Below are 17163 nucleotides of genomic sequence, written 5' to 3'. Positions count from 1 at the left end.
GTCAGGTGATCCACCTGCCTTGGCCTCCCAATGTACTGGGATTACAGGCGTGAGCCACCGTGCCTGGCCCAAATTCCTTAAACACTCACACCCATATATACATTACCTACTCTTAAATAATGACAAAGGTAATAACAACTTACTTTATCTCCAGGGCAAGTGTAAGTGATTTAGGTTTCATTTAATCTAGTGTTTTAGAAAGGAAAATCCAAACTCTTGCATAAGCCGTAATACCATGTTTGCATTTTTATTTTACACTGTGGGAAAGATGGGAGAGAATATTTATTTATTTATTTATTTATTTATTTAAGACGGAGTCTTGCTCTGTTGCCCAGGCTGGAGTGCAGTAGCCGGATCTCAGCTCACTGCAAGCTCCGCTTCCCAGATTCACGCCATTCTCCTGCCTCAGCCTCCCGAGCAGCTGGGACTACAGGCGCCCGTCACCTCGCCCGGCTAGTTTTTTTTGTATTTTTTAGTAGAGACGGGGTTTCACTGTGTCAGCCAGGATGGTCTCGATCTCCTGACCTCGTGATCCGCCCATCTCGGCCTCCCGAAGTGCTGGGATTACAGGCTTGAGCCACCGCGCCCGGCCGAGAATATTTATATAGAAATATTGTATGTCCAAAATTCACAAATTAATTTACTTTGGAGTAAAATTGAATTATATTTATTTTACCATCATAACTTCTAGTTTTTGGTTTTAAGATCTTAGGACAAAAAGATTTGTAAGTAAAATATCTTTCAATCTGTAACAATATATTTGAATGAAATTTAGACCCAGAACCTGCAATAAAAGTCAAAAACAAAACAAATTTTAGAAACTTAGACCCAGAACTTTTTGTATTATTTTTATTTTCTCTTTAGTCTTTACGTGATGGTTAATCTTTAGCCTATTGCCCATTTGTATTTCTTTTGTATTTTTTCTTGTAACACAGCAAGGACCCTGAAGTCATTAAACCAAAGTAAGATTTCCTGTATTTCCATCCAACAACTTTTTAAAGTGTTTGTGTTAGAGAGTAAGAATGTTTAATCTTTTGTTAATAAATTATTACTTTATACACACTAATTCTTATGTATTTATTTTTTCTTTCTTCACATCAGTGTAGTAGTTACTTTTAACCATGAATTTATAATTCAAAGTAATCCAGTGTTTCATTTGAAAAAACCTTTCCCAGGTAGAAAATCTTCATTTTAAGATTTAGTTCTACGAACTATCAGCCCATGGGGAATATTAACATATTTAGTAGCTTTGGGTAAATTAAGGTGGTGACGATTAAGACTCTGTGTTCTCATTTTCCAAGCAGGAAAGTTTTTCGTAAAGGGCAAGTGAAGTGCGCTTAAAGCGTTCAGAGTTTGCTTTGGGATTTACAATTTTCTTGGGAATTGTATTAGTTATATCTTGCTGCATAAAAACCACTCCAAAATTTAGTGGCTTAAAACAACAATAATTAATTATTTCTGACTATTCTGTGGATTGGCAATCAGGGCGTTTCTTTGCTGTACTTGCCGGGTAACATTCATGGGGCCACTTGCCGTCATCTGATGCCTCAACTAGGGCTGGGATGTTCCAAGGTGGAGGAGAATTCCTCGGTAGGCTAGACGGCCTCATCACAGCATGGTGGTCTCAGGGTGTCAAAGTGACACAGCAGGAACTGCAACGCCTCTCAAGACCAAGTCTCCGGATCTCACACAATCTCACTCCTGCCACCTTTCATTGGTCAAAGCAAATTACTGATTTTACAAGGCTCTGCCTTTGGTCCCACAGGCAGGAGGTCAGACTGCTGCGTCAGGGCAGGCATAACTGGGGCTGCCTGTCCCTGTGGAGAATGACCCTTGGCAGCCCGGGCTGGCTGCAGGGGCTTTGCAGCCTCTACCCATACACCCAAGCTGGAAATGACTTAGGGGGCCAACAGGGACATGACAGGCCCTACTGCATAGCGAGTGCCCTGCGTGTGCACCTGTACATTCCTCCCCTCCCCGAGTTGTATGGGGTGCACTCTGCCTTTACCCTAAGTCCCTTCTTGGTCAGTCCCTGGTTGTTGTCCCTTTGTGGTGGTCAGCAAGAAACGTGCAGTTTCAGTTCGATGCGGAGTGGGATGGCAACTTTAGGGAGGGGAGTTAGTTACTCTAATATCAGTTAGATGCTATTTTACAAACTTATAAGTTCAACCTTGAATCAAGGGTGTGAAGAAATAGACTCCATCTCTTGATGGGGAGAGAAGAAATGACACACTGCCGAGAGATGTGGATACAGGGAGGTATGATTTATTGGACTATTATGATAGTGACTTATCACAGTGGCCTTTAAGAGTCCTTCCAGGATTCATATAGATGCTTAATGGTCTTTCTCATATCAACGAAAATAGGAATTCATTGCAATTGAGACACTTTCTGGTCTTCAAATTTAAGAATATTCTAGAGACGGGCAAACTATTCTAGGTCAAAGTTTCCTCAAGTGCAAACTGTACAACTGGGTTTTATTCAATTTACTCATTTGTTTTTCTTTAGAAACGTACAGCCTCTGAAGACCCTGCTTCTGAATGAGCAGGCTGGAGTTTCCTTGGGATCCGGAACTCATATTGGATTCGCTACCTACCATCTTGGACAATTCATGTAGGAAAACAAATCCTCATTTGTTCAAACAATAGATGAAAATTATTAAAGTTCGAACACACTTTACATGGCAGCCTTGTGTTTCAAAGAAAAGGAAAGAGATAGTTGAATCAGGGTGAAACAACCCACTCACAACCTTAGGCTAAGACACTTACATAGCTTGTCTTCTAGCAAACTGCATATTTAATCTGCTAAGGCAATGGGTCCCTTGTCTGGAGATGCGACTGCCACTCAGGGTCATATCTTTTGTTCTCCTCTGAACTCTAGTCTAGTTGAAGTTTTCTAAAAATCCGGGAACTCTTATCCCCCAATCCCTGCAAAATGGCTTAATCTAACATGTCACAAAGAAGGAAACTTCATGTCTTAACTTGGGTTAAAAAATTTTTCTAACTTGACACAATTTTCAAAGGCTTCATCAGTTTAAAAAGATTCTTGTGCTGATTCCATTAGCAATATCTGGCAGCTGCTACTAGCAGCAAAATCTACCATGACTACCACTATTATATATTTGCAGTTCTCTTACTTCTTGTTTTTTTTTTGAAAAAAAATTATTTTTAATTTTTGTAGGTACATAGTAGGTATATATATATTTGTGGGCTAAGTGAGATATTTTGATACAAGAATGCAATCTGTAAGAAACACAGAGTAAATGGGGTATCCATCATCTCAAGCATTTATCCTTTGTGTTACAGACACTCCAATGATATTCTTTTAGTTATTTAAAATGTATAATTAATTATTTTTGACTATAGTCACCCTGTTGTGTTAGAGAATACTAGATATTATTCATTCTTTCTAATTATTCTTTTGTACCCATTAACCATCCCCACTCCCCCCACCCACCCCACTACCCTTCCTAACCTCTGGTAACCATCCTTCTATTCTATCTCCATGAGTTCAATTGTTTTAATTTTTAGCTCCCTCAAATAAGTGAGAACATATGATATTCGTCTTTCTTTGCCTGGTTTATTTCACTTAACGTAATGACCTGTAGTTCCAACCATGTTGTTGCAAATGACAGGATCTCATTCTTCTTTATGGTGTTCTCAAAACCAAAATATCTTCAATTGTTTGGACCATACTAGAAGCAGGCACAAAGTCAAACAGCCTTCAACATTCAAACAGAAATGGACACCAACAGTCTTCTGGTCCATATTGGGCTCACTTAGGAAGTTAAAATGAGATCTATAATCTCAATGTTTTTGTTTGAATAGACGACCTAACAGTGGAAGAAGAAAACATGATAGGCATATGTGTTCCAGTAGGAGAAAGAAAAAAACATCAATCATAGAAGTCCAAACTATTTGGAATTGCCAACTCTGGCATTAAACAGCAGATGGAGCCAAAGGACCTTAATAGCAAGCAACAGATTTGCTGCCCTCTCCCTTACTTTCTGCTTTCTCCTCCGTCTACCCAAGATTGCTAGGCCTCAGGGTGTGGAGTTAACAGTATAGGCTCGGGAGTCTGACTGCCCAGCTTCACAGTACCATGTTTGCTACTTGGGTAACCTTAGATGACTGACTTAACTTGGTTTTCCTCTTTGCAGAATAGGAATGTTAAGAAAAACCCTACCTCCCAGGGTTATTGGTAAGGTTAGAATAATTATTACTTATCATCATAAGCAATAGTTCCTGCCACATAAGTTTGAAAAATGTTAGCTATGACTTGCTGAAACGCATTCCTTTTTATATTTGAACGTCTTCAGTGGCATCTAATCCTGTTGCATTGCCACCTCTCCTTTAATCCACACCTAGGCTCCATGGGGAACTTCCTATGACAAACTGACTAGGAAAAAAATTCAGGTCTGATTTACAGATGATTCTGAGGATATGCTGCTACCTCCTAAAAGTGGATGACCACAGCATTATAGAATTCCCCAAGGGTGATCCTGAAAGGCGGTTAGGAAGAAATATCTTCTTGTCAGAACTTTGAGCAGTGCACTTAGTTGTCCATTTTACCTGGAAAGAGAAAGGCCAGAAGTTACAGATCTATACTGATTCATGGGTAGTGGCGGATGGTTTGGCTCTATGTTCAGGGACTTAGGGAGGACTGACAATGAGTTAGAGAAGAGGCATGTAGATCAATCTTTTGTAAGGGCACAGGTGTGGAGATATTTGTGTTCCATGTGAATACTCACTAAATGTCATCTGTTACAGAGGTGGTGCTCAAAAGTCATCTTGACAAGATGACTTTTTGTGTGAATGACAACCAACTGATTTCCCAAGCCACTTCAGTGCTGCTCATTGGACCAATGAACAGGGTGATTATATCAGATCTCTTCCATTATGGATAAGGACATGATTATTTTCCTCACTGGAATAGATACTTACTTGATACGGATTTGTCTTTTCTGTGCATGATATTTCTACTGGCACTATGATTCTTGGATGTATTGAATTCTTATCCACCATGATGGTATCCTATGTAATACTGCTTCTGTACTAGGAATTCATTGTACAGCAAAAAACCCAGGCAATATGTTCATACCCATATTATTCACCAGTCTTACCACTATCATTTCATCACTCAGAAGTAACTGGTCTGATAGAATTATAAAATAGTTTGTTGACAACTCAATTATGGCATCAGCTGAGTGACAATGCCATGAGGGGTTAGGGTTCTGTCCTATAAGATGTAGTGTCTGATCAGAATCAATGACCAATATATGGTAATTTCTCTCCCATAGTCAGAAAATACAGGTCTAGGAACGGAGGGCTGGAAGGAGAAGTGGCCTTCCTCATTGTTATCTGTTATCCACACACAAAATTTGTGCTTCTTGTTCCTGCAACTTTGGAAACTTTGATTTAGATGCTTAGTTCTCAAGGGATGAATACGTCTACCAGGGTACATAATTATGATTCCATTGAACTGGAAGTTGAGACATCACCTGATTATTTTGGGCTTCTTGTTTACTCTGTTGTCTCTACAGCATCCTTCAAGATCAGCTCAGGAGGACTCTCCTTTCTTAATGGTGAAAGGCTAATTAAGCTGTTTTCCCAAGCAAAACAACTCTTTTTACACTCCATTGCTATCCTTATGTCATGTAGACAGTGCTGCAGTTCTTTTTTTCATAGCAATTTTTTCTTCCTGTTTTACTTCTATGTGGTTTTAATTGAAAAACAGCCAAATGATAAATACACATATAAACATCCTGCCTCCTCTGTTGTGTCTGATTAAGATTTAGTAAGAGGCCTCAGGGTCTCCACCTGTTAGTACGTTGTGGTTTGTCTTGTATCTTTGGAGACAGGAGAGATCTGCGGCCTGTATATGTTTGTTGGAAATAAACTGCTTCTGTTTTTGAAAATAGGAATTTGCTTTATTTATTGCTGAAAACTTATGCCTTTGAAGTGAAAATATAAATTGCCTAAGTAATGTTCTCAAAACCAATTCTTACATGAGGTAATTTCTCTTAAATGTCTAGCACAGTGCCATTCAAGCATTCAATAAACATTAGTTGAGTATCGTTTAAGTTACAGACATTGGAAATACAGAGTCACTCCCCTCAAAATCTAGCCTAGAAGAGTAAGTGGCCATAAACACATAAGTTAATTTCAGGCACTAGGGCAGCAGTAGCTGAGAGGTAAAATGGGGGCATAAGGGAGGTAAGTAGGTACAGGCTTTTCCCCAATCTTGGGCCCTATCAGAGCCTCAGCAGATGCCTGTGGCCTGCAGAGGCCTTAGCATGCCCAGATGAGGAAGGATTCAATGATAAGGAAAGAAAGAATCTGTTTGCAGACTTGGAATCTCACTCTTTTTGCCCAGGCTGGAGTGCGTGGCTTAATCTCAGCTTGCTGCAATCTCCGCCTCCCAGGTTCAAGCAATTCTCCTGCCTCAGCCTCCCGAGTAGCTGGGATTGCAGGTGCGTGCCACCATGCCCGGCTAATTTTTGTATTTTTAGCAGAGATGGGGTTTCACCATGTTGGCCAGGCTGGTCTCCAACTCCTGACCTCAAGTGATTTGCTGGCCTAGGCTCCCCAAAATGCTGAGGTTATAGGCGTGAGCCACCACGCCTGGCCACAGGCAGGACTTTAAACTGCACCGAAGCTTCACGTGTAGGACAGATCACCTGTGTGGGAGCATGTGGCTTTGAACTCTGAGTACCAGCCATAGATGGACAATCTTGGATCGGCTGCCCAAATTCTGTTCCTCTTCTGTCTTCTGGCCTAGAGAGAGAACTGTGGTGTCACTAACCTTGGCTTCAATTACCTTAAGAATCTCCACTCACAAGAACTCAAATTGCTTTGGAGTTGTTAATTACAGCAGTTTTTGAACAGAGGTGGATTAATCGTGAGCTAATGAAGTTTAAGCTTCATGACCTAAATTTCACTGCACCAGCTACCTCCAAGGTTCTGGGAGGGGCCCTGACACTGTGTTTGCAAGGGTACATGCTTTTGTAAACTTCGCAAAAGTAAACTATTTTTAATGCAGTTAGTTAAGATGGCTGTCTCTTTCCACTCCAACCCCCTCTCTGCCATACTTCTCCTTGCACTGGAGAGGGCTGAAGTAGGACCATGGAATTTCATATTGGTAATTTTGTATTCTTTTACTTATAGAAGGTTCCTTGAACTGCACAAGCTTCAGTCTCCTCCCTGGATCCATCCCTGGTTCTGATCCTGACTATGATTTCACCCAAGTCTATGTTTAGATTGTATTAATAATAAAATGAGATAAAACAGTCCTTATTATTAAAAGTATGTACTGTATTTTTTAAGAAAAGAAGCAATTCAGTGAAATTATTATTATTATTATTTTTGAGATAGAGTCTCGCTCTGTCACCCAGGCCGGAGTGCAGTGGTGCGATCTCGACTCATTGCAACCTCCATCCTGCCAGGCTCAAGCAATTCTCCTGCTTCAGCGCCCCCCGTAGCTGGGACTACAGGCACATGCCACCATGCCTGGCTAATTTTTGTATTTGTGGTAGAGATGGGGTTTTGCTATCTTGACTAGGCTGGTATACGAACTCCTGGCTTCAGGTGATCCACCCGCCTCGGCCTCCCAGAATGCTGGGATTACAGGCTTGAGCCACTGTGCCGGGTCCAGTGAAATTACTTCTTACCCAAAGAAGGCAATTAAAGGAGCCTGTGCATGGAGCACTAAATCTGGGGATCAGATTTGCCAAAAAAAAATCAAGAAGAAACTGAAGAGGTTTAAAATGCATATATTGCTTTTTCATTAGTATAGGAATGGTGGAAGAATAAAAATAAAATAAAAGATGATGGATTGATTAACCAGGAGGAAAGGAGAGATGATTGAGATTAAGGGTCATAGATCAGGGACAGAAGGGAAGAAATGGAAAGATGACTGTCAGTAGACAGATATAAAAAGAAAAAGGAGATAAATGCGCCTAGGTCCAGCTGCTTTTAAAAAGAGTTTTAAATCTAGATGCCAGTAAATCAGAAATGAATTGTGACTGGAAGCCAACAAAGTCCAACAGAAGAAGCAAGGAGAGATCTAAGAGAGCTGCTTGGAAAGAATATGAAGAAGGAAGCCTGGATCCAGGAAACTACTGAGAAGCACCTTAATGCAAAAGATTCCATCTTCTTTTCGAGTATTCTTTCTGTATTATATTCATCAGAATAGGCTAGGTCATGCTGCTGGAATAAGTTAACCCCCAAATCTCCATAGGTCACACAAACACCATTTATTAATCACCATGCTATAAACCTGCTGTGGTTGGTGGAGGGCTTGGTTCCACATAGTAACTCAGGGACCCAGGTTGACCTAGGCTCCACCGTCTTGTAGATGCACCATCTGGAACATGTAGTTGCTAGGGCAGCGAAATAGAGAGGCTGGAGCATCTTACTTGGACTTTTCACTGCCTCCACTTGGAATTGACACACGTGGCATCCATTCACATTTCATTGGCCAGAACTAGTCATTGGGGATTTGGAAAATAAATATTTAATGAGTATTTCTGTGTATGCTGCATCCTGTCTGAATCTTGATAGTGGTGCTGTCAGTTTTTTCTTGCCTTGGAGAGGCTTCTGAGGTGCAGTTTCGTGCAGAAATTGGATGCAGTCTGAGCCTCCCCAGAGTGGGATTTGAAGACATTTTGTATTTGATTGCTTTGACTGGTAGGGTCTCCAGTTTAGTCTGTGCTGAGGATGATTACTTGAATTTTGTGTCTCCCCTCTTCCCTACCTCCAGTGCCCCCTGAGGATCATTAACTTTAGAATTATTTTCATTCTATGTTCATGCATTCATTTCTTTATTTATTCAACATTTATTAACCTCTTACTGTATGTTATGGCTTTACTTGGCCCTGCAGATTCAATGAAGACTAAAACAGTTCTTATTCTCAAGAAGCTCCCACTTTGGAGACAGTAAGCAAGTTAATACAGATGACATAGACTAGACATGGCAGCAATTTCTAGCTGGAAGGATCAGGAAGGACTCCATGTAGGTGACAGCTCAGTGTATTTATAAACTTGGGGAGATTTAGGAATTTATAATCTGTAGGAGGCTTAAAAATGTATACACAAGAACCCAGATATGCATAAATGTGGTGTTCTGTACTTTTTTTCTTTCTTTTTTTTTTGTATATAGATATTTTTATTTTACATTTGAAAAAGACTCAGAGGTGTGAAGAAACTTGTCAAGATCCTTCCTATATATTGGTTTAGTTGAGGCCTGGTTTTAAACCCAACCCAACTTTGTATGGCTCTGAAAACTGGGCTCTTAGCCACCACATGATTCTGCTACCTAATCATCTATATGTTCCTATCTTTTCCTTTTTTTCCAGAATAAAAGAGAAAAAGTGGGGGGAAAAAACAATTTTTTTCAGGCAAGGGTTAATTTTTAATGACATCCTTTCCTGTGTTAAATGTGAAGTCTCTTTTGTTGCAATGCCAGTCAAGTATTTAGTTTTCAGTTTCTTTATACTATTTGTATTCAAATTATACTTGATCTTAAAAAAGTAGGGGAATACTTAATTTGGTCTGTTTTCAGATTTCTGCCATTAATTTGGCACACATTCAAAATGGTCAGATGATTTAATTACTTATGATTTTTATGAGTTTAGTTATTCTAAAGTAGTTTCCAATCTATGGATCTTAGTTTTTAGGAGTCTTTTATTTTTTATTATTATTTTATTATTATTAGTATACTTTAAGCTCTAGGGTACATGTGCACAATGTGCAGGTTTGTTACATATGTATACATGTGCCATGTTGGTGTGCTGCACCAGTTAATTCGTCATTTACATTAGATATTTCCCCTAATGCTATCCCTTCCCACTTCCCCACCCTACAACAGGCCCCGGTGTGTGATGTTCCCCACCCTGTGTCCAAGTTTTCTCATTATTCAATTCCCAACTATGAGTGAGAACATGTGGTGTTTGGTTTTCTGTCCTTGTGATAGTTTGCTCAGAATGATGGTTTCCAGCTTCATCCATGTCTCTACAAAGGACATGAACTCATCCTTTTTTATGGCTGCATAGTATTCCATGGTGTATATGTGCCACATTTTCTTAATCCAGTCTATCATTGATGGACATTTAGGTTGGTTCCAAGTCTTTGCAATTGTGAATAGTGCCACAGTAAACACACATGTGCATGTGTCTTTATAGCAGCATGATTTATAATCCTTTGGGTATATGTCCAGTAATGGGATGGCTGGGTCAAATGGTATTTCTAGTTCTAGATCCTTGAGGAATTGCCACACTGTCTTTCACAATGGTTGAACCAGTTTACAGTCCCACCAACAGTGTAAAAGTGTTCCTATTTCTCCACATCCTCTCCAGCACCTGTTGTTTCCTGACTTTTTAATGATCGCCATTCTAACTGGTGTGAGATGGTATCTCATTGTGGTTTTGATTTGCATTCCTCTGATGGCCAGTGATGCTGAGCATTTTTTCATGTGTCTGTTGGCTGCATAAATGTCTTCTTTTGAGAAGTGTCTGTTCATATCCTTTGCCCACTTTTTGATGGGGTTGTTTGATTTTTTCTTGTAAATTTGTTTAAGTTCTTTGTAGATTCTGGATATTAGCCCTTTGTCAGATGGGTAGATTGTAAAAATTTTCTCCCATTCCGTAGATTGCCTGTTCACTCTGATGGTAGTTTCTTTTCCTGTGCAGAAGCTTTTTAGTTTAATTAGATCCCATTTGTCAATTTTGGCTTTTGTTGCCATTGCTTTTGGTGTTTTAGTCATGAAGTCCTTGCCCATGCCTATGTCCTGAATGGTATTGCCTAGGCTTTCTTCTAGGGTTTTTATGGTTTTAGGTCTAACATTTAAGTCTTTAATCCATCTTGAATTAATTTTTGTATAAGGTATAAGGAAAGGATCCAGTTTCAGCTTTCTACATATGGCTAGCCAGTTTTCCCAGCAACATTTATTAAATAGGGAATCCTTTCCCCATTTCTTGTTTTTATCAGGTTTGTCAAAGATCTGATGGTTGTAGATGTGTGGTATTATTTCTGAGGGCTCTGCACTGTTCCATTGGTCTATATCTCTGTTTTGGTCCCAGTACCATGCTGTTTTGGTAACTGTAGCCTTGTAGTGTAGTTTGAAGTCAAGTAGCATGATGCCTCCAGCTTTGTTCTTTTGGCTTAGGATCGTCTTGGCAATGTGGGCTCTTTTTTGATTCCATATGAACTTTAAAGTAGTTTTTTCCAATTCTGTGAAGAAAGTCATTAGTAGTTTGATGGGGATGGCATTGAATCTATAAATTACCTTGGCCAGTATGGCCATTTTCACAATATTGGTTACTAGTAAGATTGACTTTCTCCTTATGTTTATTGGTCCTTTTCCCATTTTAAAATCTGAATGTTTGTCTTTCTCTATTTTTGTATTTTGTATTAGATTTTTGTATTATTTTTCATTGATTTTTAAGAACTTGGTACAAAGTAAAGATATTATTCTTTTAGCCATCAAATATGCTGAAAACTGTCCAGGTGCAGTGGCTCACGCCTGTAATCCCAGCACTCTGGGAGGCTGAGGTGGGTGGATCACTTAAAGCCAGGAGTTCAAGACCAGCCTGGCCAACATGGCTAAATCCTATCTCTACTAAAAATACAAAATAAAAATTAGCTGGGTGTGCTAGCAGGCGCCTGTAATCCCAGATACTCAGGAGGCTGAGGCAGGAGAATCGCTTGAACCCAGGAGGCAGAGGTTTCAGTGAGCTGAGATTGTGCTACTGCACTCCAGCCTGGGTGACAGAGTGAGACTCTGTCTCAAAAAAAAAAAAAAAAAAAAAAAAAAAAGGTGTAAACAGGAGCTGCTTTTTAAAACCCAAAACAGTGGATTTCATGTGACAGCTCTTTGGGGAAGAGGTAATATCATGGGGTGCTGTGTGAATTATGCAATAAAAAGTTCTCAGTATGCAGGCCTTCCATCTACCTGGTGTTGATTAAAACACCTGCCGCCCATTAGAGAACTTGAATTAAGGTGTATTATTTTAACAGATCAAAACTCTGGGAAAATGTCTCATTAATCCAGTTTTTTGTATTATTTAATATTTAAAGGAAAACTCATTCCTCTCTATCAAGAAATCACTTATTAGATTTTCAGTAGTGCCCTGAGGCACCATGGAAAAATATAAGTTGGTTTTGATGGAAAAAGGAGATAGAGCATAAAGAACCAAAGTAAAAAGATGGTAAAACCCCCACAGAAGGGAAGGAGGCCCTAGAAGCTAGATAAATGGAGGTAATAAAGCAAGATAAATCCTCAAATCAGGAATATTTCACCATTACAGACCAGAGCCCACAGCATACTTGCCTGGAACATACTCTATAAATGGAACCAGAAATAGAATAAGACAAAGGAAAAAGTAGTATTATGATTCCTCTCTGAGGGGACTGGGTGCCATGGCTCACACCTGTAATCCCACCACTTTGGGAGGCTGAGGCAGGTGGATCACTTGAGGTCAGGAGTTTGAGACCAGCCTGGCTAACATAGTGAAATCACATCTCTACTAAAAATACGAAAAACTAGCTGGGCATGGTGGTACACACCTGTAATCCCAGCTGCTCAGGAGGCTGAGGCAGGAGAATTGTTTGAACCTGGGAGGCAGAGGTTGCAGTGAGCGGAGATCACGCTGCTGCACTCCAGCCTGGGTACCAGAGGGAAACTCTATCTCAAATAATAATAATAATAATAAGAGGAAGAATTCCTCTCTGAGAGACTGTGATATGTAGCTGAAAGTAATTAAAAATACTACGTAAGAACCTCATAAAAGACACATTTGAGTAAAGGCAGGTAGTTTAACTGGAGTGTTGTGGCTCATGCCTGTAATTGCAACACTTCGGGAGGCTGAGGCAGGCAGATCACTTGAGTCCAGGAATTTGAGACCAGCCTAGGCAACACAGTGAGACCCTGTGTCTACAAAAAATAGAAAAAATTAGCCAGGTATGGTGGCATGCACCTGTAGCCCCAAATACTCAGGAGGCTGAGGTAGGAGGATTGCTGAAGCCCAGGAATTCAAGGCTGCAGTGAGCCATGATCACACCACGGCACTTCAGCCTAGGCAACAGAGTGAGAGTCCATCTCTAAATAAATAAATAAATAAATAAAAATTTTTAAAAAGCAGATAGTTTCTGACCACCCCATTAAGGAAGATGAGTCAGATCAACTGCAAAGTTTACCTTCTGTCTCAGAGAGGCATGCAAGTTTAGGGTCTGAGCAGAATTGCTTGAAATGTCAAGAAGAGGCTGAGCACTGTCCTCTGTGTCTTTCCTCTCTATTCCTCCCCTGTGGAGGGAAAGTTAAATGTTAAATTTGAACTCAGTTGAACATGAACACAAACAATAGTCACCAAGTCCCGGAGCAGGTTGCATGAGCCCCTTGAGGCATTCGTCCAGTACAGTTTAGGAGAAATCTGTTTCTGTACGTTAGTTACTGAAAAACAACAGACAATTGCAAAAACAAGTTAAACTTTCTGCGTTCCTTGAGCCCAGTCACGAAGGGCCCTCATGACTTGGCCCCATGCCAAACAACTCCTTACAGAAAGAGATAGGGTCCCAGACCGCACTGAAGCTTCATGAGACCTCTAGTTGTCTGTGCATGGATGAATGGCTGACTCTGGAGCCCAGGCTGTTGCTTCCCAGTCTGGTGATGAATCCTCCATAGTCTGGTGAGTGTAAAAAAAAAAAAAAAAAATATATATATATATCTTTTCCCTTCTTCCCTTTCTATTGCAATTTGCTTATTATATGATTTGCTTATTATATTTGCATGGCCATTTACATGGGATAAAGGTTGTTTACCCTTAAAGGTATCTGTGTGTGTCTTTTCTTTCCCCCTCACACATTTCCCACACAGAATATCCCCTAGGCAGCAAACAGTCTTTTGTTCAAATAAATTTTGAAGAAGTGTATAAAAAATATTGTTTGAAAGGCTACTGGAGGGGCTACCTCTCTCAATCTCACCCTGGCTCCAGGGAGGTGGTGGGATGGGAAGTAGAGAAATACTGTAGTTTTCATGGGGCTCACTTTAATGCTCAAGTTTGCTCCCTCCTTCTTTCCTTACAAAAGAAAGAAAAAAAGAAAAGAAGGGTAAAAGTCAGAAGGTTTATTTGGTTAAAAACATATTCCTTTCCTTGCTTATAAAGCAAGGTTAATAGAAGCCCACTATCTCTTATCCACAATTCCATTTGATTTTCAGAGCTGAAAAGCTCTGACAATCAAAAGAGTTTTTCATATCTCATTTGGCAGCAAAGCCTGACCTGCCAGGAGGTGAAACTAACTATAGTCTTTATTTATCTTAAATAATGGGAAGACTAATATATTTTACTATAGAAATATTTATGTATATGATTTCAGGATGCTGCCCCAGGTCCTGCTAGGGGAGTAGAGATGGTTCTATGTACCGTACGACCTTTCTAAAAACTGAAAAATTCTGACTTCTAAAACATTTTAACCATGTGGGGTTTAGATAAGGAATAATGTTCAAAGATTTGTCACAAGGTACAAGTAAAGAATGTTCACGAAGCACCCAGAACAGTGCCTAACACCTGGAAAACAGGAGCTTCATTTTCCTCTCCTTGTAGTTTTGCCTATGTGAATAAGGAGCCCTTTTTCAAAAGTTAGCTCCAGGCAGCTGAACCTGGGCCAGATATTACAAATAAAAAACTGGGTGAAAAAATATTTGCAATTTATTTAACAGGCAAAGAGTTAATATCCCTAATATGTAAGGAGTTCTTAAAGAAGAAAAAGCCAAATCTGGTAGGAAAGTAGGCAAAATACATGAATGAATAGTTCACAGGAAAAAATAAATGCTCCTTAAATATTAAAAAATAAATTTAAAAATAAAATGTTAAAATTTTAAAATTAAATTTTATTTGGAAATATCATTATAAACTCAATTTTTAAAAAATTATATTTCCTAGCTCTGTGTACCAGAAGTCCTGGAAGCAGTGGCATCTAATAGTAAGATGCCATTGCTTCTGGAGCCCAAATCTTGATTTCTAAACATCATTCTTGATATAAGGGGCTCCTTGGTAAAAATATCTCCACAGGTGGAGCACAAAAAATACCAGGCGAGCTTTTTTTTGCGTTCTCTTTCCCTCTCCCAACATGGCAGCCTCAGCAAAAAAGAAGAATAAGAAGGGGAAGACTATCTCCCTAACAGACTTTCTGGCTGAGGATGGGGGTACTGGTGGAGGAAGCACCTATGTTTCCAAACCAGTCAGCTGGGCTGATGAAACGGATGACCTGGAAGGAGATGTTTCAACAACGTGGCACAGTAATGACGACGATGTGTACAGGGCGCCTCCAATTGACCCTTCCATCCTTCCCACTGCTCCACGGGCTGCTCGGGAACCCAATATCGACCGGAGCCGTCTTCCCAAATCGCCACCCTACACTGCTTTTCTAGGGAACCTACCCTATGATGTGACAGAAGAGTCAATTAAGGAATTCTTTAGAGGATTAAATATCAGTGCAGTGCGTTTACCACGTGAACCCAGCAATCCAGAGAGGTTGAAAGGTTTTGGTTATGCTGAATTTGAGGACCTGGATTCCCTGCTCAGTGCCCTGAGTCTCAATGAAGAATCTCTAGGTAACAGGAGAATTCGAGTGGACGTTGCTGATCAAGCACAGGATAAAGACAGGGATGATCGTTCTTTTGGCCGTGATAGAAATTGGGATTCTGACAAAACAGATACAGACTGGAGGGCTCGTCCTGCTACAGACAGCTTTGATGACTACCCACCTAGAAGAGGTGATGATAGCTTTGGAGACAAGTATCGAGATCGTTATGATTCAGGCCGGTATCGGGATGGGTATCGGGATGGGTATCGGGATGGCCCATGCCGGGATATGGATGGATATGGTGGCCGGGATCGCTATGATGACCGAGGCAGCAGAGACTATGACAGAGGCTATGATTCCCGGATAGGCAGTGGCAGAAGAGCATTTGGCAGTGGGTATCGCAGGGATGATGACTACAGAGGAGGCGGGGACCGCTATGAAGACGGATACGACAGACGGGATGATCGGTCGTGGAGCTCCAGAGATGATTACTCTGGGGATGATTATAGGCGCGATGACAGAGGTCCCCCTCAAAGACCCAAACTGAATCTAAAGCCTCGGAGTACTCCTAAGGAAGATGATTCCTCTGCTAGTACCTCCCAGTCCAGTCGAGCTGCTTCTATCTTTGGAGGGGCAAAGCCTGTTGACACAGCTGCTAGAGAAAGAGAAGTAGAAGAACGGCTACAGAAGGAACAAGAGAAGTTGCAGCGTCAGCTGGATGAGCCAAAACTAGAACGATGGCTTCGGGAGAGACACCCAAGCTGGCGAAGTGAAGAAACTCAGGAACGGGACGGTCGAGGACAGGAAGTGAGTCATCACAGACTGGGACCTCCGCCACATCTGGCAGAAATGCAAGAAGGAGAGAGAGTGAGAAGTCTCTAGAAAATGAAACACTCAATAAGGAGGAAGATTGTCACTCTCCAACTTCTAAACCTCCCAAACCTGATCAGCCCCTAAAGGTAACGCCAGCCCCTCCACCAAAGGAGAATGCTTGGGTGAAGCGAAGTTCTAACCCTCCAGCTCGATCTCAGAGCTCAGACACAGAGCAGCAATCCCCTACAAGTGGTGGGGGAAAAGTAGCTCCAGCTCAACCATCTGAGGAAGGACCAGCAAGGAAAGATGAAAATAAAGTAGATGGGATGAATGTCCCAAAAGGCCAAACTGGGACCTCTAGCCGTGGACCAGGAGACGGAGGGAACAAAGACCACTGCAAGGAGTCAGATGGGAAAGATGGCAAAAAGGATCAAGACTCCAGATCTGCACCTGAGCCAAAGAAACCTGAGGAAAATCCAGCTTCGAAGTTCAGTTCTGCAAGCAAGTATGCTGCTCTCTCTGTTGATGGTGAAGATGAAAAGGAGGGAGAAGATTATGCCGAATAGACCTCTACATCCTGTGCTTTCTCCTAGTTTCTCTCCACCCTGGAACATTCGAGAGCAAATCAAAACCTCTATCCAGACAAGACAAAATAAAACTCACCATCTCCTGAAGACCTTTCTTACCTTTTTTTAAAAACAAAAAATGAAATTATTTTGCATGCTGCTGCAGCCTTTAAAGTATTGAAGTAACTGGAGAATCGCCAATATAG

At 40.8% G+C, this 17163-nt stretch overlaps 1 protein-coding gene and 1 pseudogene across 2 annotated transcripts in view; both read left to right on the top strand.

The window, feature by feature from the left end:
* Positions 1-2679, top strand: part of PEX5 (peroxisomal biogenesis factor 5) — a 31516-nt gene extending 28837 nt beyond the window's left edge. The window contains exon 18 of the mRNA XM_025402815.1: positions 2509-2679. The gene's annotated coding sequence lies outside the window, so the exon portion shown is untranslated. The remainder of the gene's footprint in view (positions 1-2508) is intronic.
* A 12417-nt stretch (positions 2680-15096) lies between these two features.
* LOC112635235 lies at positions 15097-17065 on the top strand (annotated as a pseudogene). The gene has a single exon (XR_003121880.1). The product of XR_003121880.1 is annotated as a eukaryotic translation initiation factor 4B pseudogene (transcript).
* Positions 17066-17163: the final 98 nt, after the last annotated feature.

The sequence above is a fragment of the Theropithecus gelada genome, chromosome 11 (assembly GCF_003255815.1).
Source record: "Theropithecus gelada isolate Dixy chromosome 11, Tgel_1.0, whole genome shotgun sequence".
Classification (NCBI taxonomy): Eukaryota; Metazoa; Chordata; class Mammalia; order Primates; family Cercopithecidae; genus Theropithecus; species Theropithecus gelada.
This window is presented reverse-complemented; position numbering and strand designations above follow the sequence as displayed.